Raw genomic sequence first — 23,599 nt, 5'->3', positions numbered from 1 at the left:
GTAAATGATGAGAACATTTTCTTGCAATATGTTATCAGTGATAGCAAATATTAAAATTCATGTATTCCAGTTATTTTTAAGACTATTTCACCCTTCTCTAAGGGTTTATAATACTCTTGCATCTGTACCTGAACATCTTCTGAAGGTATGGCCTAATACCTTGTGACCGTATTTATGTTACATGCTGAGGGCAACTTATTGAGTGTCAGTTAACAATAACAGGGCTACAGTGGGCCTCAAGAATTGTAACTAGACATTTTCATGCATTAGATGGAATAATTAGCTTATGTTATTCAGTATTTTTCCAAAATGTATGGACTGTTAGTATCTAATTTATTTTTACTACATGACATTTGCACAGTTACCAGAAAAAAAGCAGATACACAATTCTGACCTCATGCTTACTTTGGAATTGTTTGGTCAATAAAATGATAGTAAAAATGCCTACTTAACTTTTTCTCTTTTGCTTTCTATTTTTCACTCCAACTCATGCTGTCTTTTTCTTTAATGTTAAGTAGTGTGGTTTACAGAGAGTCTCAAAAGGGATACTCTTCTGTACTGTGGTTTTATAGAAACAGAGTCTTAAATGGATACTCTTTTGTACTCTCCTATAGAATTTCTTTTTTTTCTTTCAAGTTTTTATTTAAATTTCAGTTAGTTAACATACACTCAAATATTAGTTTCAGGTGTAGGGTCAGTGATTCATCACTTGGTAAAACACCCAGTGCTCATCACAAAAGGTGCGCTCCTTAATACCCATCACCAATTTAACTCATCCCCCCTACCCTACCCATCTGCCCTCCAGCAACCCTCAGTTTGTTCTCTATAGTTAAGAGTCTGTTTTATGGTTTGTCCCTCCTTTTTCTCCAATGTTCATCCTTTTTGTTTCTTAAATTCCACATAAGTGCAATCATATGGCATTTATCTTTCTCTGGTTTCATGATGTCCATACAAATAATCACTTTAATAAATTTGGTGACATATTTGATCTACAATCAATATTGAAAAATCCCCTTCTATGTAACTAGTTCAATCTCCTATCGAATGCTGGAATTTAAAAATGCAGTCACTCTCTATTAAAATATATAAAAGGCATAGTGTATCATAAAACACACTAATTTAAACATTAGCACTTCCCAATTTTTGGATAAATATGACTTACAAAAACTTTCCTTGTTTTAACTTAATAACTACATATGAGTAATTTCATTCTCTTGGTCTCATTTCTAGCTCACAGGTGAGTATAGGTAACTTCTTGGAAGCTAAATTAACAATTAAAAAAAAGTAAAAGAAAAAGAAAATCAATCAAACTACGATTATTGCATGATTCTGAGTCCCTAAGATTATTGAAATCAAATTTCATGTTTAATCACAGTCACCATCATAGCCATATAGATGGCATATAATTTTAATGTTTATTCCATTAGAAAGCATTTATTAGGTGCTTGTGTCTGTGCTTAGCCATCTTTTTTTATGAGGTAGCAAATGTAATTGGACCCTTGATATTTTTGTAAAAAAGCTGAGAAAAAGTAGAAGAAAGGAGAGAAGTAACAAAACAGAAGGAAACATATTTTTCTTTTCTTCCCTCACATGACAGCCATGCAAGTTATATACTACCTTAGACTAACCAAATTTTCTCATACAAAATTAAAAATTATAAAACAACAAATCCAAATGTATATAATATAGGCTAAGTGAAATTATGGAAAATGTATAATATTACAAAGAAACAAAGATAAAAATAATAAATTCATTATTTTATAAATGTGAAAGTACTTTAAAGGTATATGTTAAAAATTAGAAATATCATAGCAGAAAGAAATCAGCAAATCATTAACAATAAATTAGGGGATTAGGCAAAGAAAAAATGTTCTTTGCCATGATGCCAAAAAGACACAAAACTATGGCAAACTGAAAAATATTGTAAATAAACAAAAATGAAAGTTAAGATGAAAATATAATTTTTGTTTATTGAAGTGGGAGTAAACCGATGTAACATACTATCTTAGTGCTTTGAGGAGTGTCTTGTAATGTTAACACTTCACCAGACTCTCAACATTTCATATATTGTTATGAGCCACCTCAGGACCAGAAAGTTGACTACTGAAATATGATCATATCTCAACTTTGGAAACAGATTAATTATAATTTCATGAGATATATTTATAAATCAGAATGCAAATATAGCTAAAACAAGAAGCACAGAAAAAGACCATGTTACATAGGTAATAATTGAATGTATAATAATTTATCAGAAATTCAGTAATGTTCTATATTAATAGAAATTTGAAGACTATTTTAGTTCCAAAGCTTCTATCATATAATATATAAATTAGAGTTTAATAAAAATGTTAATTATAAAATCATATTTTTGTAACTATTAAGGAATATCTCCCAGGATCATGACAAAAGAAGACATTTTAGAAAACATAAATGATGATTTTATGAAATAAATATTAAAAATAAGGAAATTTGGGGCACTTGCGTGGCTCAGTCAATTAAGCACCTTTGACTCAGGTCATGATCTCAGGGTCCTGGGACTGAGCCCCGCATCAGGCTCTGCCTTTGATGGAGAGTCTATTTGTCTCTCTGCCCTTTTCCATTCATTCTCTCTCTCTCTCTCTCTCAAATAAATAAAATATTATAAAATATCAATTTTTAAGTTTACAAAAAAGTAACATGAAAGTGAAAATAATAGATTGGCAAAAATGCATCCACATTATATAGCAGTTAATAAATGATATAAACGTGTGACTACATAGAGATTCTAATAGATGAGTGAATAAATACTGTCTTTTGTCAATAAACCGCCTAAGGACAAAGACACTATTTTATTCATGATTGTATGCTTGCATCTTGAGAACATGACAATAGGCAAGCACTCATGACATAATTGCTGAATACATGGTTGGATGGATCATTCCATGGATAGGTACTGAGACTTAGTTTCATCCCAGTCTCTCTGAACAAATTGGATGAGGAAAAGTGAAGTTTCTGGATATTTCAAGGTCAGGCCAAAATCATGGTGATTTATTCCACTTATGTGGCTGTCTATTATTTGGAAAATGACTTGAACATGATTTTCAAACTTGACTATAACCAACCAGTAGGGAATCTATGGGTATAAAGAATAAATAACAAATATTTCATAAACAAAATAGACTTAACATAAAGATACCCCTGATATTTCGTGTTCTGTTTTACTTCATTTCAACAAAATTGATTGCAAGTTACCAAAAATATTCAGACTTGGTAATGAGACACAACTCCAATTTAGAGCAATCCCCAGATTTTGTAGTTGAGATCAGGAGAAGTACATAATTTATCATAGTTTATTCATCTCAGTAATGTGTCATAACTTAAGTTTTTGATGCTTACCAAAGAGCGGTTCTGTCACTATATTCAAAGTCAGTATTTATACGCAGTCTTCAAATAAGCAAATAAAGTTATAACTAAACAGGAATTACATCTGTTGCAAGCCATTAAACATGCATACTTCATAGGTAATGCTAAAAGTGTTTAATTGGGGACGCCTGGGTGGCTCAGTTGGTTAAGCAGCTGCCTTCGGCTCAGGTCATGATCCCGGCGTCCTGGGATCGAGTCCCACATCGGGCTCCTTGCTCCGCAGGGAGCCTGCTTCTCCGTTTGACTCTGCCTTCCACTCTGTCTGCCTGTGCCCGCTCTCGCTCACTCTCTCTGACAAATAAATAAAATCTTAAAAAAAAAAAAAAAGTGTTTAATTGATTTTGTTTATTAAACATAGTATGTTATGACTAAAGGAGATCATTAAAAATTCCTTCATATTCATATTTTGAGCAAGGCTGATAAACATTGTTTTTAGAAAAGAAATTTACTTTTCTTTTTCCTTGTCTTTCTCTCTCAGCAACATTTATTCATCATCTCACCTTATGCATCCATCCATACAATCATACAAGGCTATATCAAAAATGCCAAACAATTACTTAAATTTGCAAATTTTTAAAAAATGTTTTATTTATTTATTTGACAGAGAGAGATCACAGGTAGGCAGAGAAAGAGGGGGAAGCAAGCTCCCTGCTGAGCAGAGATGTGGGGCTTGATCCCAGGACCCCAAGATCATGACCCAAGCTGAAGGCAGAGGCTTAACCCACTTAGCCACCCAGGCACCCCTAAATTTGCAAATTTTGAATGCCTATTAGAAACTCCTGATGAATCCAGAACTCTGTATTTCTCATAAATGCTGATTTATGTGTAGTTCCTCAATGTGAGAAACCGAATTTGGATTAACAACTTCATTTAATAAAACATAACATTTTCAAAAAAGTTTATTCATGTAACTCATCCACTTAATTAAATTCATCTTTGGAGACTAAATTAAGTCAGTAGGCACTTCCTTAGTAGTTAATAAATTATCACTTCTTAAAAAAATTTAGATATTTGATATATAGTTATAAAGTATAATAAACCTACATTATATACATAATAAACTTATATTAATATATCTAAATAAGTGTAATAGAGCATCATAATAGCATTTATTGAAGAATGAAATTTGTTGAATCTCTTTGCTTAAAAACTAAAAATATTAGAGATTCGATCAGAACTTCAGTTTTATTATTATAGGACTATAAATAGACTATCAAGATACATTGTTTCACTGTTCAGAGGATTCACTTACTGTCAATATGAATTAAGTTTTAAATTCCCAAACAATCTAAAACTTAACTGCAGCTTGGTTACAAAATTTTTAAAGTAGGGAATGAGAAGGTTTTGCTATTTGCATTAGTAAAATGAAAGAAAATCTAATTAAAAGAAAATGAAGAATGGAAGCCAATTATACTATTGTGTAACATACATTATTGTACAACTATGTAAATTGTGTCCATTATTTTACTGTGTTATAAACAGTATTACATAATATCTGTAATTTAGACATTTAAAGATATTATAAAATCATTTTAATAAAAGCCTAAGATACTTAGTTTGCCTATTTATGAATGTAAAGTCATTAGATAATTTTACAGAAGGAAAAAACAGTAAGATGGCTTTATATAATTTTCTTGTATTTGTATAACTATGCTTTCAGTAAATCTGAGAATTGATGAAGGTAAATTCTTATTATTTGATGATATTTTCTATCTCCAAGAACCAATGTTCTTTGTGCACTTTGCGTGCAGAAATTTCCCGAGTCTAGTGTGTGATTGTGACAGATTCTGCCCTGCAAGATCATCTGTCTAATAAGATAGCAAACTGCAAAGAATTGAGAAATTGATTTTGCCAAGTTTTAACTTAATGAAAAACAACCTGGTTTCAATCACACTGGAAGGTGAGATATAGAGTTGCTTATTAAGACTTAGGTACATTGGAAGTCAAGTAACTTTCTGTTTTTAGAGATAAGATGTAGCTGAAGAGAATGGTTTAAAACGAAACAAAACAAAACAAAACATATTGGCAGAAAAGATATCGTTATGCCAAAAGTGTGTTTTATTTTATTTATTTATTTTTAAAAGATTTTATTTATTTCTTTGACAGAGATCACAAGTAGGCAGAAAGGCAGGCAGAGAGAGAAGGGGAAGCAGGCTTCCCGCCAAGCAGAGAGCCCGATGCAGGGCTCGATCCTAGGACCTGGGATCATGACCTAAGCCGAAGGCAGAGGCTTTAACCCACTGAGCCACCCAGGCACTCCTAAATGTGTGTTTTAATAAGGAAATGTGTGATCTCCACTAAGGAAATCACATAGGAAGTCTCCTATTATGTTTATTTTCTAGGTCAGCAAACCAAATGACAGTAAGTTTATTTGCATCTTTCTTTGATACAGGAGAAATTTATGGATATCAAAATTTTTTTCCTTTCTAAATATTCCACCCTTCTGTCTCTCCCTCTCCCTCTCTCTCCCACTCTGTCTTCTACTCTCACCCTTCCTCTCTCTCTCTCTCTCCACTTAATGAGGTACAAAGAAACCTTGTTTTATTAGAACCTTGTCAATTAATATGTCTTAATGATAAAAAAGACTCTAGAATTTTGTCTCTACTCTTACCATTGAGTCCAAGTCTGTTCTCCTGAGGAAACATTGTCTTTTTTTTTTTTTTTTTTTTTTTTATGATTCTAAAAAGTTTAACACAGCTTTACTAACTCCATCTACATACAAATAGACTTTTAATCATTGGTTGTACTTAAATAAATGGATAGTAGTAGGTAGTTACATAGATAGAGAAATCCATGCTTTTTAAAGGTTCACTGATGCAAATTTTGAGGCAAGTTCTTTATTGCTTGGTGAAAACTTAGTACCCTTGCCTTGGGTTTCTGCAGACCCTTAATGGAAAAGCAACAACCTAATGAGCAAAGGACTGCATGCTAAGTTACATAACTTGAGACCATATTGCTGTTAAGAGCAGAAATAGAATTTATCCTTCTTTCAACTCTTTTCTATTCAGAATAATTACATTATATTCCTAGTTCAAATTAGTTAAATTTTTGAAAGATTTGTGTCATCTTGTAAAAAAGAGATTGGAAGGCAGTTATTGGTATAATTTTAGTATTGCATGTCCAGAGCTTTTGAAAGCCAGGAATTTTTTGATAATTACAGGTATGGTAATATTATTTAAAAAGAGAAAATATTAGTGCTTTATTGATATACATATTGGGTTTTTGTTTTGTTTTATTTTGACTTTTTAAACTTTGAGATTCAATGAAAGGTGAGAAATGTAATCTCTCTGATAGGGATTGTTTAACTCCCTTAGGTATCAAAGCCAGAGTTACAGCAATAACAATATTCACTGATAGATCAGTAATTTACTAATCTTGGGTAAGATACATCTGAAGCATAATACAGACCATAATATAGACAACAGATTTGCTTAACAAAAGAAGTTAGTTAACATATTTATTAACCACACTATTATTGAGTACCCTTCTCTGTTAGAAAGGTAGATAGGAGGTGCCAATTTAGAAACAAAATTAAGAAAAAATGCTATTATAAATGATATCAAAGCTTCTAAGGAACTGTGTCCATAAGATCACTAAATTTCTCATTCTAATGAATCTATTACAGTTGCTTAAAGACAAAAATATAGGTTTGTGTAGTTTGCTGTTTTCTTCAATATATTCCTTAACATCAAAATCAATGAAGAAAAGAAAGATTGGTTATTGTGTTTTGAGATACATAGTCTAATGTACTCAAGCAATTATTTTAAAATTAATTATTCCTTCCTTATTTTTTCCTAAAAATGTGCAAAGACACAAAGGTTCTGAGATCAGAATATAACCAACAGTGTTTTTAAGATTGGAGAAGGATTTCAAGAATTTTGAAATCATAAATCAGGATTTTACTGTATAAATTACATTTTTCCTCTTGGTCAATCTTTGCTGAAAGAGTGAGATCTATACAGACACATATTTGCCTTGAAAAGAAGATTAACACCCTTGTTAATCTTAACCTTAAATGTTGAAACACTAGGACATTTTGTGCAGAATGCAGAATGAAGTTTATTTCCATATACCTTATATTTTATATAAATATGTCATTGATTTGAAAGATTGTTGCTCTGCAGAGGTATTTGTTTATTTGATTATTTTAATTTAAGCTTAGCTACTTGCATTGAATCATGCAAATTGACTACATTTCTACACATGACACTTTGAATTGCATACTTGGTAAGGTAAGTAGATATGTTCTTGAGAAATAAATGTTACAGAATTACAACTGAACTTCAGATATTATAAGCAGTTTGGGGTTGATTTGAAAAGACTGATTGTTATGTAAATTATTAATAATAATGAATGAGAGTTCTAGATAGGTTTGTAATTAAACTCTAAGAAAATCATGTTCTTTGCTACAATCTCAGATATCAGAACCAGTACAAGAGGATTCTGTGACTTCTTGATAAACTTAAAGTTATCCTTTAGAACTTTTTTTCTGTAGTTAAAGAATTTTTGTATCAGTATTATCAATATGAATACAGAAATGAATTGATTGCCAACTTTATTATAAAGTTTTAACATTCATTCCTAACTGCTGATATAAATAATATGTTCCTCTTAATATCTTCATTTTTATTGCTGATTGCTTTATAAATCAAGAAACTAAATTTATAAGAAATTAAATTAATATTAATAAAATATACCACAATGTCTCCTTATGCTTTAGTCATTAATATAAACAAAAAATATTTTAGACTTTAAATTTACTTTTAAAATTAGGATTCTGTTCTTTGCAGATGCTGAAAATACTTCTTTAATTAAAATATTTAAGCTTCATTTTTTTGGCAAACTTTTGTGTCTGTGTATCTTATGTGAGATAAAATATTTACTGATTTCTCTATGAGCACACATTTTATTCAAAGTGGAATCAGTGAAAAATGAAATTCTGCCTTGTGTCTAATTGAGTAACCTAATATAATTTAAAATAAAATATAAAATAATATATAAATAAAATATAAAATAGATGAAATATAATAAGAACAAAAGTAGAATGTACATTATATGAACCAATAAAATGTGTAATAGTTAATTAGAAACATTTTAGAATTAATTGAAATAGAAATGTTTATATAATTTATATATGTATGTGTATTCCTTTGATACCAAAATTAATCAGGTTTAAATATTTTTAATGCATATACAATTCTGGATAAAATTAATATCTCTTTTAAGACCTGTATTCTAAGAATTAAAAAGAATGAATTTTCCAGACTTTAGTGCCTACTATCACTGCTATAAAAATATACTAGTCTAACTAGCAACATGCAAATAGTGGGTGATTATACTACTTTCCAATCACTGTTTTCAGGATACAGTGATACAGAGTGGACTATATCTAGATCATTAAAACAGAAACAATAATTTTTTAAAATATAATGACCATAAGTAAGTTGTAGAAATGTAATTCACTTTTGACCAGTAAACCTCCCAATACAATTAGAAGGACTTGTATTATTTTTTTCCTTTTAAACACGATTAACCAACTCTGTGTGTGTAGGATTATAGAATTTTTTGAGGAGCACTTGTAATTTATATAACCTAGCCTTTGTCCTTGTATGCATATGTATGAGTATAATAATAAATTATCTGTCTTAATTATTCATCTTTCATCTGATATATAGTTAATAAGTATATATTTTTATGTTATTTAATGTGTTTCTAAGCCATATAATTTGACAGAATTGCATTTTAGCATTATGTCATAACTTATTTTAGAAATGTATTCTTTGGCACAATTAAGTTCTTATTTTTCATGATCGTTTAAAAAAAAGTCATGAAAATACAGAAATATTTTGGTACAACCATGATTTTTTCTTAAGAATAGAATTCTGGAACAACAACAAAAAAGAATAGGATTTTGGGGTGTGCCTGGATGGCTTAGTCAGTGAAGTGTCCGACTCTTAGTTTCAGCTCAGATCATGGTCTCAGGGTCATTAGATCCAGTCCCTTGTCAACCTCATAATCAGTTTGGAGTCTGCTTGAGAGTCTCTCCTTCAAGAGCTCCTCCCCTAACTTGTACCCTCTCCCTCTCCCTTAGCATGTTTAAAACTCTACCTGAATTGGAGTTGGCCACATGTTATTATCTGAAAAAATAAGCAGTAAATATTTTGTTAATATAACAATTAAGACATTACCCAAATGAGAGACCCTAAGTTTTAGAAGGGACCTGGGTTTCTGCAACTGAGGATAAAGTTTAGGAGACTTTACATTACTGAGACCATACATTATAACATCAGATGAAAGTAGTAAATACTTCTGTCATTTAGAGTTTGTTGAACATTGCAAGATTTCAAATATAGAAAAAAAGGACAAATGTGTAAATTTCCTAGATAGTGCGTAACTGGCAAAATAGTAAGTAGTTTTAAATAGTGCCTCTTGTTCAATACTGTAAGAGAGGCGTCACTTCCAAAACCTTTCTTCAAACTGCCTAACACAGTAAGTGCTAAACAGAACTGTTGCTGTCAATACTTGGTAATATGGAAGTTTCTCTTTGGTTTTCTCTTGTGTTTGTTTGGTTTGGTTTTATTCTGCTTATTTTTTGAATGGGAATGGCCCTATTTTCCTCTGTTTATTAGCTGTCATCCACTCTTTTTTATTTTATAAACTGCTTGTTATTATTTGTTATTATTTGGTCATTTTTTAGGTAATATGATTTATAAGAACTATTTCTATAATGAAAAGGAACAAAGAACTTTACTATTTGTTTCAAATGTGTCACACACACTGTTGCTTTTTTTTTTTTTTTTTTTTTTGTCTTTTGACTTTGGTTATAGTATTTGGTTCGTACAGAAATTTCTATGCAGAAAAATTCAAAATTCTTTCCCCCTGTGCTTCTGGGTTTTGCTTAGAAAACACTCCCCCATTCTAAGATAATGAATTGCATCTTATATTTCTTTCAATTATTAATTTTTTTAAAGTAAGTTCCATGCCCTACTCAGTGTGCAGCCCAACATGGGGCCTGAACTCATGACCCTGAGATAGAGACCCTGAGATCAAGACCTGAGGTGAGATCAAGAGTCGGACCCTTAACTGACTGAGCCACCCAGGTGCTTACATGTTTTGATTTTTTGTAAAATTTAAACACTGTTCCATCTGAAATGCAAAGCTAATGAAGAAGGAGAAGGCTATACAGATTTTATTATTTGGTGTAGGTGATTTGAATATTTGTACCATACTTCTGGTACCTTTCATTGGTTTGTTTTTGGTATTTTTGTTTGTCCTTATGAAAATATTTATTTGAATTTTATTACCTAAGATGAAACTCTGCTGGAAATATAAAAATTTTCTGCCTGATTCTTAATTCCTAGAGCACTCAACATTGAAGAATTCTAGTGAAATACACACCAATCCAGGCATTAGGATACCGGGGTTCTAGTTCTAAATCCAGGTTCTAGTTCTAAACCTGTTATTTACAAATTGCTGCACCACTGGCCAGTTCCTTCTCTCCAATTTAGAGTTCACACAGCTTATTAGAAATAAGCCTCCCCCAAGCTCAGATAGGACAAAAGCTCTTTAAAACCATCTTGTTTTAGTGTACCTTAAAAAGCATCAGTTGGTAGAAGACTGGCTTCTAGCCTAACTCTATTGTTGGAGTGCAATTTCCCAGGGAAACTGACTTCATCTTGCTACCCCTGATAACAGGAACTCATTTATTTATTTCAAACTCAGGACAAAGCCAGCCACTCAGTCCTTGCATTATTGGTTTTTTGTCTGTTCTCATGAAGGACTTGCTTCTACCTCTGGCTTCTGGCATTCATAGTGCATTAAATTGCCAGCTTCTCTTTTACTAATATGTCTATTGTATGCTGAACTTGCCCAAAATTCTGGGCATTACTAAGCAACTCAAGTCATTCTGCTCCTTTCAGTTGACCAACCAGAATTTGTTTTGGAAAAAAACTTTATGTTCCTCATTCTCCAAGTTTTCCTCAGATTTATGTGGGTAAGTATATAAGTAGGGGTTGGATTTGGTGATTTTCAAACTTCCTTTTATTCTGATAGCATATGATTTTATAAATCTGTATTTAAATATCTGTCTCTCTAATCTTTTTTTTTTCATAAACATTTGCTATAATGCAGTTATGATTTCATTTTTCCCTTAAAGAACATAGCTCATCTTAGATATTCCTCCTGTATAGAACCAAAAAGGATGACTTTTTAATCGTAAGACTTGTATTCTTCTAAATTTCATTGTCTTTGTTAGTAATCTTCTTACCCAGTCAATGTTAACAAAATTAAATCTGTAAGAATTCATTGAGTGAAAAAGCTCATTGCTAGTATCCTTGGAAATAACAAGTAATTGAAAGATGCCATTTAACTTTAAGGTTAAAATATATTTCATAATCCAAAATTAAATTATTTTTATTCTTTGTGTATTATTTGCAATTTGCTTCTCTATATTATTCTAGAGCACTGAACATATTCTTTCGTACCATTATATCATTTTGCTGAAGATTGCCTCATTCTATCTTTATTCTTATGACAATCCAGTTAAATATAAACTTCTTGTAGTTCAAAAAAGAAGAAAAAATATTAATTTGAAATTGACCTAGTTATTGCAAGTGTGCTGTTCTTTCATATCAAATTCTTCTGAAACTGCTAATACTTGTTTTGGGATCCATGTTAACCAGAACACAGCATCAGTTCATGGCAGATGTGTAATCATCCCTCAGAACGACCTACTGCTTAAAATATAACCCATGCGAAATTATACTAGCCACCAAGCATGCTTAGATATAGCCTTAAGAAAAACATGTACTAGCAACAGGCCTCTGGGGGAGAGGATGGTATAGGTCCTTGAAGTTGAGCAGCAGGGAATGCCCCTCACGGCAAAGGAGACTGCTTTGTTTTTCTATTTATCTCCCCCTCCCCAGAGAGCACCTGCACTTAGTCAGACAATCCTTTTGTTTGGGCTTGCTCACTGAAGGTCAAGTACTAGGGACCAGACATATTTTGCCATTCTTCCTACTTATCTATAAAACTTATGGTCAATGTGTAACCTACTTCAGTTTCCTGGTTGGTTGTTACTTACTTACCCATAAATATGAGGCTTAGGAGTTTCTCCAGGTGACAGCCTTTTCTACTGCTGACTCCTGATCCTTTTCTCTTGCAGCTGATTTGTTTGTGCCTCATTCTTCTCCCATGTGCCATCAGAAAGGGCAAGAAGGGTGGGGCCTTAATAAATAAGAAGCTAAAGAAAGAGAGGGTGAAAAAGAAGAGGAAGAAAGAGAAGGGATAGGCCACAGGAGGAGGAAAAAAAGGAGAAAGAACACTGGGGAATATTACCAAATTTTTGAATAGAATATAAGAAATGTCATTTCATCTCCCCCAAATTTTTGTTTTGTTCCTAAGGTCAACATAGAGCATTACATAAAGGCTACTTCTTTTACATAATAACCTTGACTATATGTCACAAGGTTTTTTTTCCTTTTTGTAACAACAAAAGAACTTCAAAGCTACTTAAATTTGGTAAGAAATTTAATTATATTTTGTCATCAGTAATTTATGGCTCCAAATTATACTAAATTGGCAGCTGCTGATGTGAAGTGCAAGTGAAATCAGGCCAATTCTAACCAAATCAGGCATAAAATCATATTTTAATAAACTTTGATTCCACTTTCTATTCCCTTTTCTTTTTATCATGCATGCCTGAGCTTCATGTGCAATTTGTGTACACAGATGCTAAATTTTATTGCCTTGGTAATTTAGAAACCTGACTCTTAAAAGAAGATATCAGTATATAAAGGCAGAAACCAATGAAAGTTATACACATAAAAAAAGGATAGTGATGGAAATCTGCCTAAGAAAAAGCTAAAGAGCCAAGCAGAAGAGGCTTTGTATGCTTTTTCAATCTCTCTGTATTTCCTTTGTATGGTTAAAAAATCTGGATAGCCTACTAGCTTTTCAACTAATTATTTATAAATTAGAGGAATTAATGAAGAATATAGACTTTAGGCCCAAGAAAAATGGTAAAATAAATTCAGCATGCCTTTTTAGGAAAAATAGGAATCTGGAACTTAATATCAGATAATACCATGTCTGTTTTTGTTTTTGTTTTTAAAATTTTGTTTATTTATTTGAGAGAGATAGAGCACAAGCAAGGAGGAGGGTCAGAGGGAGAGGCAGAATCAGACTTCCAGGATCCTGATGAGTGGCTTGATTCTGGGACCCTGGGATCATGACCTGAGCTGAAGGCAGATGCTTTACATACTGACTCACCCTGGCACCCCCAGAGAATGCCATCTTTAAAAATCGTACATACTGGGGTGCCTGGGTGGCTCAGTGGGTTAAAGCCTCTGCCTTCAGCTCAGGTCATGATCCCAGGGTCATGGGATTGAGCCCCACATCAGGCTCTCTGCTCAGCAGGGAGCCTGCTTCCCTCTCTCTCTCTGCCTGCCTCTCTGCCTACTTGTGATCTCTGTCTGTCAAATAAATAAATAAAATCTAAAAAAAAAAGTAAAAATCGTACATACTGGCTAGTAATTGTTAATAGCAAAATTAGTGGTGAGTGAATACGTTTAAATCTCTCACTATCTGGAAAAGAATAACAGTAACAATTACAAATATAACAGTGTAAGATCTATGCTTTTGGTGTAACTGGGGAAAAAAATCACACAATTTCAATCACCTGTAAATAGAATAATAAACAATTTATCAAAGTTATCACTCATCCTTCTGACCAAACCTTTCATTCTTAGAGAACAAAAGCAGTTCAGGAAAACTTTAGATAAAACTAAGAGTAGGAGAATAAACCACAGAATTAAGACTGACCTAAATCACTAACAGAAAGAGGAAGAAACCTTTTTTAATTTTAAAAATAAAGATGAACATTTCAGGAATCCAAAGGAGCCAACAAAAAGGAAATGCAAAGTATGTATGGAACTTCAGAAGGAAGTCTTTTAAACCGGTAGGTTTCAGGGGAACAGAGTGTAAAAAGGAAGGGTGAATATTTATTGGAAAACATAAAAAGATAAATTTAGCATGAAAAATATGAAGGATACCTAAAACTCAAAAGGCCTAGAACTCTGCCTTTCTACTCCTAGTGCCTCAAGTCATTCACAAAGAAGCCATGTTTTTGACTAGAAATAATTTATTGATATTTCTTAATCTAAAACAATTCACATGAAAATGCTATTGTAAAAAAATGTACAGAAGGTTTAAAGATTTTCAAGACCTACTAGAACAATTACTAGTAGAATCACTGCAGTGAAGAATGTTACTAGAAAACAAAATTGAAAACAAAATAAAAACTATATGCAAATATGGGGCAATTATCTATTTTTATTTTTATTTATTTTGAGATTTTATTTATTTGAGAGAGACAGAAAAGTGAGAGAGAGAGATAGAGAGAGAGAGAAATTGAGAGACAGAAAGAGTGTGCATAAATGGGGGGAGAGGGCAGAGGAGGGAGAAGCAGACTCCCCACTGAGCAGGGCTCCCAACACTGGGCTCAATTCTGGGAACCCAGGATCATGATTCAAGCCAAAAACAGACACTTAACTGACTGAGCCATGCAGGTGTCCCTTTAAAAAAAAAAAAAAGAAATAAATATAGGTTTTTTTCTAAAGAAATTAAAAAAAAAAACTGTTTTGTTATAGTGGAATACACTATATGAAGATGGTGCTTTGTAAACTTCCCAACCTGTAAGTCACAGAAATGCAAAGGGATAAATTAGTTTTTCTATAAAATTCTTATAAAAAAGTAAGCAGAGACTAAGAAAGAAAACAATTCAATTTATAGATTAAAACTACACAGCCAGTTAGATTACTTCACCAAGCATTTGGGGGATATTAAAAAAAGGGAGCGATACAAATAGGGGAAAAACAAAACAAATTTAATCTGAAATAAATTGAAGAAAAAACTGAAGAAAAAGACAAAATATCTGAAATGATTAATAATTGTCTTTTCAATAACAAATAGATCTAAATGAAAACTTAATAAGGACAATTACAGAAAAACAGAACAACCAAGAGAATGATGTAAAAGGAAGAAATAAAATATGGTTAGAGCTCATTCTCAAAATGGAAGACAGACAAAAAATCTAGCATATGTTTAACTGGAATTTTTTGAAGAAGTCAGTAACATATTTGATTAGAACTAATATTGAAGGGATGCATGGGTGGCTCAGTCAGTTAAATGTCTGCCTTCTGCTCAGGTCATGTTCCCAGGGTCTTGGGATCCAGCTCCGTGTAGGGCTCCCTACTTAGTGGGGAGCCTGCTTCTCCCCCACCTTTTACCGCTGCCTCCCCCTACCAATCCCTGCTTGTGTTCATGCTTTCTCATGCTCTCTCACTCTTTCTCAAATAAATAAATAAAATCTTTAAAAACAACAGCAACAAAAAAGACACAATTTACTAAAGAGATATAACATTTACAAGTGCTAGTGCACCAAATCACAACAATCACCTTATAAAGCAGAAAATATAAAAGGAAAAGAGACAAAGAAACACACTATGATAGCAGAAATTAACCGCATTCACAATGTGGAGGAAAATATTAAGGAAGTATAAGAGGAAAATATTAAGGAAGTATAATTGACAATAAAATAAATATTATGGATAGAGATAGATATATATGGATATGTATTATTTATATCATAAAAATAATACAATTTCTCAAGTGTTCATGAAACTTTATGTATTAAGTCACAAAGAAAATATAACTATGTTCCTTAAAGTAAAGTATTACAAACAAAACTCTCACAGTGAAATAAGACTGTGGAGATTATAAAAAATATGAAAGGCCATTTCACCTTGAATTTTGAAAGCATTCTATCAGACAGTTATTGGACTAAAATGAAAGTACACACTAATAATTGAGACATACTTAAAATGTACTGAATACTCTCAAAACATATGGACTCATTTAAATCAGCAAATAGCATAATGTCATAGTTGTAAATATCTTGGTCAATAAACATATATGAAAATAAATGAACTAGATTTGCAGTTTTTAAAAAAGAGTAGAAAAAATGACAAAATAAACTCATAGATGAGGCATTTATAAAGGTCAAAAAAGGAATAGATGACATAGAAAAATAAACTAATTATGATTTTTAACCAAAAAATTTACTAAATACACAGCTAACTTAAGAAAAAACAAAGTCCACAAATTTACAAAATAGAAATGACAGTGTGGAAATGGTCATCAAAATAGAAGAAAATGGGAAAAATAAGAGTACTCTCATATCTTTCTGCAAATGAATATATTCCTAGGGAAATACAATTTAGAAAACAAAAGTGAAAGTGAAAAAGAAAAAGAAAGCAGGAATGGATTTGTTTATTTATAACTTGAATATAGGACAATGTTTTCAAAAAGTGATTCAAAATAAAGATGTGATAAAATAAATGATAAATAGGAGCAGATAAAATTATTTCAATAATTTCTTATGGTAACACATCATATAAAAAGGTCAAAAGATAACTGACAATCTGGAGAAAATACTTGCAACATATATCACAGATGAAAGGCTAATGTCTCCAACATTTAAAGAGCTCCTAAGATTTTTAGGAAAAAAGGCCAACAACCTCTTAGGAAAACTGGGGAAAAGTCAAGAATAGACAATACAAATAAAGATGTAAAAATAATCCTTCAACATATGACAAGATGTGCCACCTACCTCATAATTAAAGAAATGGAAATAAACTCTACACTAACTAACATTTATATATATGAATATATATATGAAAACATTCTGTTGACAAGGTTTGAGAAAGCAGAAATTCTAATTACTGATGGAAATGCAAATTTGTACAACTTTCTTAGAGTGGAATTTATGAATGTGTAACAAAACTACAACATATACATTTACATTTTGACTAGCATTCCAATTTTAAGAATTTATACCGAAAACATGCCTCCAAAAATATGAAGATAGATATTTCACCATGGTATTATTTTCAATTGCAAAATATTGCAAACAACCTAAGAGCACTGATACACAGCATCATTAACTGTGGTATATCTTAGAATATAAAAAAAAATCCTCTCTAAAAAGATCTGTTTGAAATTATATGGGTAATTTCTAGAATATATTGTTAGATAAACAGAAACAAAGTATGACAGTCTATAGTATGTTAGCTTTTTATTTTTATTTTTTAAATTTTTTTTTCAGTGTTTCAAATGAATTTTTTCAGTGTTTCAAAATGAAATTCAAATGAATTTCAAAATTCATTGTTTATGCACCACACCCATTGCTCAATGCAATACGTACCCTCCATAATACCCACCACCAGGCTCACCCTACTGCCCTCCCTCCAAAACCCTCAGTTTTGTTTCTCAGAGCCCACAGTCTCTCATAGTTTATCTCCCCCTCAGATTTCCCCCGATTCACTTTTCTTCTTCATCTCCCAGTGTCTTCCGTGTTATTCCTTATGCTCCACAAGTTAAGTGAAACCAGAAGTATGTTACCTTTTAAATGAGAAAAGAATGAAACACAGGAAAAATAAACCAGACAATAATAAGGTTAGTTTTTACCAAGGATAAGTTGGAATAGATAAAAGGGGTGGTTAATTACGATAAATAGAATATATGGGGAAGTGACACATTTATGGGTATTACTTTTTGCTTAGTTTTGACGTTGAGTAGATAGTTTTTCACATGCTCAAAGAATATAGAAAATCAAGGATAAGAAAAAATGGCATTAAAAACAAGAGTCAAATCAGCTCATTTCAAGTAACTAAAATAACCACACTGAAGGAGGAAAAAAAAAAGTTAATCCAACTAACTCTTCAACACGATATTTTGAGTATATACCCCTGGTTAAAGGCAAAAGCACTGTAAATAACTACTGAACTCTAGATATTTGTTCTGTTTTTGACACTAACACCAGTTAGTAATTTTGAAATTATTCCTTCAAAGAAGGAGCAATAATGAACACATAGAAAGTATTGCATTACTGAAGAGCCCTTCACAGAAGTCTTGGAGTTTAATGTTGCTGGGTGATTTTTATTTAGTCTTTTGAGAATTCTCTTGCCCTTTGGACATAAATCTTCTCAGCCAGTGAAAACTGTTGTCATTTTCTAAAACTGCTGTCATTATGTAGAAAATGCCCTAATGAGCTACCTATAAAGAGCAGATCAACTTTTGGGAACATAAGTATACATGATCTTGGGAGCAAATGGTCAAATTATGTTTAAATATCCAATAATAATCCTGGTTATATTCTGATACCTTTATCAGTTGCAGAAGAATGACTAAATTTGTAAATTGCATTTTTTAGTATTTTACTTTTCCAAAACACATATGGTAATCTATGCAAGAACAAATAAATCAGATTAAGTAAAATTAATTTTCGTAATATACATCAGGGTTTCCAAAAGTTAAGAACAATCAATTGGCAAATTTACTTTGCAAGTTAAAGTGTTTGTGCTAGTTTTTTTTTTTAAATGATGATATATCACAAAGAGTAACTGAATAAATTAAGTTTAATGAATCTGAAACATTATACTAATTACATTCATTTAAATAAATGCTTTTATGATGGGACTTTCATAAAAATTTTTACAAAATTTAAATAATCATTAAACTGCTCTGATTGTTAATGAACTTTGGATCTACCTTATGTAGTGCATATTTTCAAAGGCATGAAAATGGGAGGCGTGGAAGACTTTGCCAGACAAAAGACTTAGTGGATAAATTAAAAAAATAGTAGAAACTGCACACTGTCAAGGGTTGATGGGTTGGTGGAATGCTTGTAATATTACATATACTTTTACATAAAATCATAAAGCCATACACTGATGCATGCCATAAAATTTTCTTGCAGAAAGCTTTCTGGCATCACTGATACTTCATGTTCTCTGCTTAAAAAGGAATGTTTTTTAAAAGGTATGTGCTAAACTGTTTCCTTAAATAAATGACAAAAACCCCAGTCATACTTAATCTGTTACTGGGTCATGAGTTTTCTAGGTAGCTGTTCATAGAAATTATTATGAATGGTTTCAAATATTAATGCAGTCATAACTCTTTATTTATAATAAATATTCCAGTCCGGTTAAGATTTATTTGCTATTGTTTTCTATCTTTATTCCAGGACATTTCAATAAATCATGGGATTCCTATACATCTGGCAGTTTGCTTTGGTCCTGTCAGCAATATTTCTATCCTTCACTACAGTGGACATCTGTTGTTTTTGCTTGCCTAGCAACTTTTAAAAAATATACCTCTTAAAAAAAAAAAAAGGATTTACTTATTTGAGAGAGAGAGAGTATGTGTGAGCTGAGGGCGGGTGAGGGGCAAAGGGAGAGGGAGGAGGAGAAAGCAGAGTTCGTTTTGAGCACAGAGCCCAACATGGGAATAGATCCCAGGACCTACGAAATTAAGATCCGACTGAAAACAAGAGTCAGATGCTTAACCGACTGAGCCACCCAGGAACCCCCCAAATATACCTCTTGTTTACTAAGGGGACCACTTTCTCTCCCAAATGTCTGCATTTTGTTATCTCTGGTGAGACCAACCACTCTTTCCAGAAGTGGCTACAAGACCACTTTTTCCATGGTTTATATCCACTTTCACCATAAAGTAAGTTTACCTCATCTGCAAAATAAATTCACCCTGGTTCTCCAAGATTTGGGTAGTTTTCCTTTCCTGGAGAACCTTACAAGAGGAACTTAAAAAAAAAAAAAATTTACAGTCTCCACCACTACAGCTCATCTACTTCTTCCACTACTCATTCTAGATTCCCATCACCTCTGAATAGCATCTCTCCTTATAAGGGCCTATTTAGCCAGAGCGGCCCCACCTCGGTTGAATAGCCATTTTGTTGTTTATGCGGTAAAGCTTAAACTGACCTTACCTCCCCCTCCCCCTGGGAACTTACTTAAAAGGAAGTCTGGGAAACCAGTCCCAGGTAACAAAGCCCAAATACAAGGGTGGTCAGGTCAGGTGGAGACTTCTAATCAGTAAAGCATGCATACTGTCTCCCTAGCTACCAAGGAGTGTGGGCCCTACCTTTTGGGTGACAATTCTGACAAGGTGATAGGCTAGTTCAAATAGCTGCTATGGGGTGAATTGTAATTCAATTGGCCACCCGTGTGTGACCTAGCATGACTGAGCGGCTTCCTCTGTGTGTTACAATCTCATTGGCCACCTGTGTGTGGCCAGACCCAACCACATGGCCTTTGCTCTATAAAAGTTAGTCTGTAAGGCAGGGAGGGGTCGCCTCTTTGCAAGAGACGTCCCTGGCCAATCAGTTTGATTCTTGATGCTTGGCACGAAATAAAGCTTTGCTTGACCTTCACTTTGTATCAGTCTCGTTCCTTTGACCATGGCCCCAACACTCCTCAGTTAAGTGACTTGAGTAGCAGGGTAACCAAGACCTACATCTCTGAATGATCTATATCTCTGGTAGGCCTTAGTCACCATGCTTTTCAGAGGCTCAGAATGGTGTACTTTTTAAATTAAAAAAAAAGAACCCAAGTGTTTAGGAATAAAGAGAAAACATGTCTCCAAAGCACTTTCAAACAGCTTAGAAAAAGAGCAAGAGAGAAGGCAAACATAAAATGGTGACATTTGGGAAATCTTACAGAAGAGTATGATTTGGGGAATTATTTGTAAATTCTTGGAATTTTTCTACAAAACTGAAATTATATCTAAGTAATAAAGTATAGCATTTGACTTCTTCCTTATGAAAAATAAGACGTGGTTTTAGTTCATTCTTTGCACCTCTGTGAGACTCAAAGCTCCGTATGAGATGCTGACATTTCTCTATGATCCTGTCTTCTATGAGCCGCTTGCCCATTCCAAAGTTCCGTATGTTGGTCAAGCTGAACTTTCTCATAGTTTTCCAAGTTTCACTGTGAGAAAAGACGGTTCCTTATAATGAGGAAAGTGCTTGAAAATTATTTTTGCAAAACTTTTAACATTTAATTTGCAAGGACAAGTAAAAATTTAAAAGAAGTTTTATTCTCCCTGTTTAGAATAAAAGGCTTTTCTTTCTCTCAAAGAATTTACTTTAGAAAACTTGTATTTTTTCCTCTTCTTAAATGTGTATAAATAATCATGTCATATATATATGACATATCATATACGTCCTTCTGAAAGTTAAAATAGGTCTTGCCAATGTAAGAGTGGGTTAGCATAAGTACAGCCATTTTAGCTTGGACAGCCATCTCAGGCCCAAGGGCTGAACTTTCCCCTACTTTACTTTAGTTCCAGGGACTCCCACCCTGCTTTAGTTCCTTTAGTAACAGGAATACCTAACCCTGTAAACACTTCCAGGAAAAACCGTTATATCTAACGCTGTAAACACCTCCAAGAAGTAGCTAACCCTGGAACCAGCCTGGCAACAGCTAATCAGCCTACTGCAGAAAAGTCTGAAACTTCTCCTCCGCGCCCCCACCCCTCGCCCCAAGCCTCTTGTAATGACCCATAGAAACCCCTGCCTCAACTAGCCTCGGGGTCCAAGTCCCTACTCTGTTGTGTCGGGTATACATGAGCCCAAGCTTAAGCTTGTCAAATAAACCTCACTGTGTGACTTGCATTATCGAGAGTGTTCTCTGCCTAATTAAGGGGTGGTTGACTCCGTACCCTAACACCAACTTTATGACCTAGCAATGGCTTTCTCAGGGACCTGGGGGCCATCTGTTCAGAATATAAACGTCAAGGAAGAGAGATACTCTTTCTCCCAGTTTCTGTGGGTGAGTGGAAGCCTTGATCTGGTGGATTCCTTGCCCCAAATTGCAAAACTACCTCCTATCATAAAGATATGAGAACTTTATTATACTTTTGTATACAGAAAACACAGACAGTCACTCCAATTACCAGGTGAATCTAGGATAAACTGTGTGTGACAATGGTCCTGCCAAGACCTCTTAGTTATTGAGGACTAGTTACTGTTTTCCTTGAGAACATTTTTGTAATGGGTTGTGTCTGCTTGATTATATAACAGGGTGAGATTTATTTTTGTCTTTGCAATTTCTTAGTGGATCGTCTGTGATACACCTCACATTTTGGTTTGATGCTTATTCAACAATAAAATTGTTTTCTTTTTCTATAAAAACAAACAAACAAACAAACAAACAAACAACAACAAAAACCCGAGAGAGGCCCTAGTGATGATCTGGAAGCCTAATGTGTTACTGTGTTATTTTCTACTCCATTTTATAACAGGAGTCTTACTTCTTTCTGAAGAATTGAGTCTTTTGCCCATGCCATGGTAGGTTTCTTTTCCTTTCTTGTTAGTATCTTGGCACAAAGAGCCCAAGGCAAAATGACGGGAATGGCCAGCAAACCCTGTACCAAGGGAGGAAAGATTACTCCAAACTTTGCTGTGAAAGAGAGGAAAATGAAATGTAGTCAATGCTCAGAGATTAAAAAAAAGAAAAACAAAAACAAAAACCCTTTGCTCTTCTTGCTCCCACTTTTATTGATCCTTCAGGATAATCACAAACCCTTATCACTCTTTCTCAAGCACTTGATTGTGACAAGGGGTCTTACTGAAACTAGGAGGATCTGTTTGCGGAAAAGCTATGTTGGGCTAATCTGCATGTTCTAGCCTAAAGGATAATGCATGCATCAGTTGGATCATAGGGCAGCTGTTTGGGGTGATAAAGCTTCACAGAAGGCAAAGGACCCATGGCATTCAGATGGTGGAGTGGTCCTGCAGGCCCAGGCATTCCAAAAGCTCACACCTTTCTCTAAAAATTTCCCTTCGCCCCCAGTGGCTTCTGTATTACATTTTAGCAAGCCAGGTATTATGGTTGTTTCCATGCTCTACATTAACCCTAATGGCAAAAGGCCAGTAGCCATGACTTAGGGTTTAAGGGAGTTCTTTCTGTTTTTCCTCATGGGAATTCAGAAGTCAGTAGGACTTCTAGACCCACATAGCCTACGACTGTGGAAATAGGAGTCATAAATTCCTAAATTGTCATTAAGCGTGATAGTAAGTAGGTTTATTCCTACTTCAAACTTTTGGTACTCAGACTCATATTTTGTATCTCTAGGGTGAAAAAAGGTGATCCTAGAAACCATATTGGTGTTTTTAATACTAATATAGCTTAGATTTGAAATAGGATGAGTAATTATTATAATACCTATAATGGGCAAGTACTGTTCTAATTGTCTTACCTATAAAATCTTTAATGCTCAAAACTATTTTTGAGTATTCATACCTCCATTTTTTTGGCTAAATAACGATTCTAAA

The sequence above is a fragment of the Mustela nivalis genome (assembly GCF_964662115.1).
Source record: "Mustela nivalis genome assembly, chromosome: 1".
NCBI classification, from domain to species: domain Eukaryota; kingdom Metazoa; phylum Chordata; class Mammalia; order Carnivora; family Mustelidae; genus Mustela; species Mustela nivalis.
Note: the sequence above shows the minus strand (reverse complement) of the source record.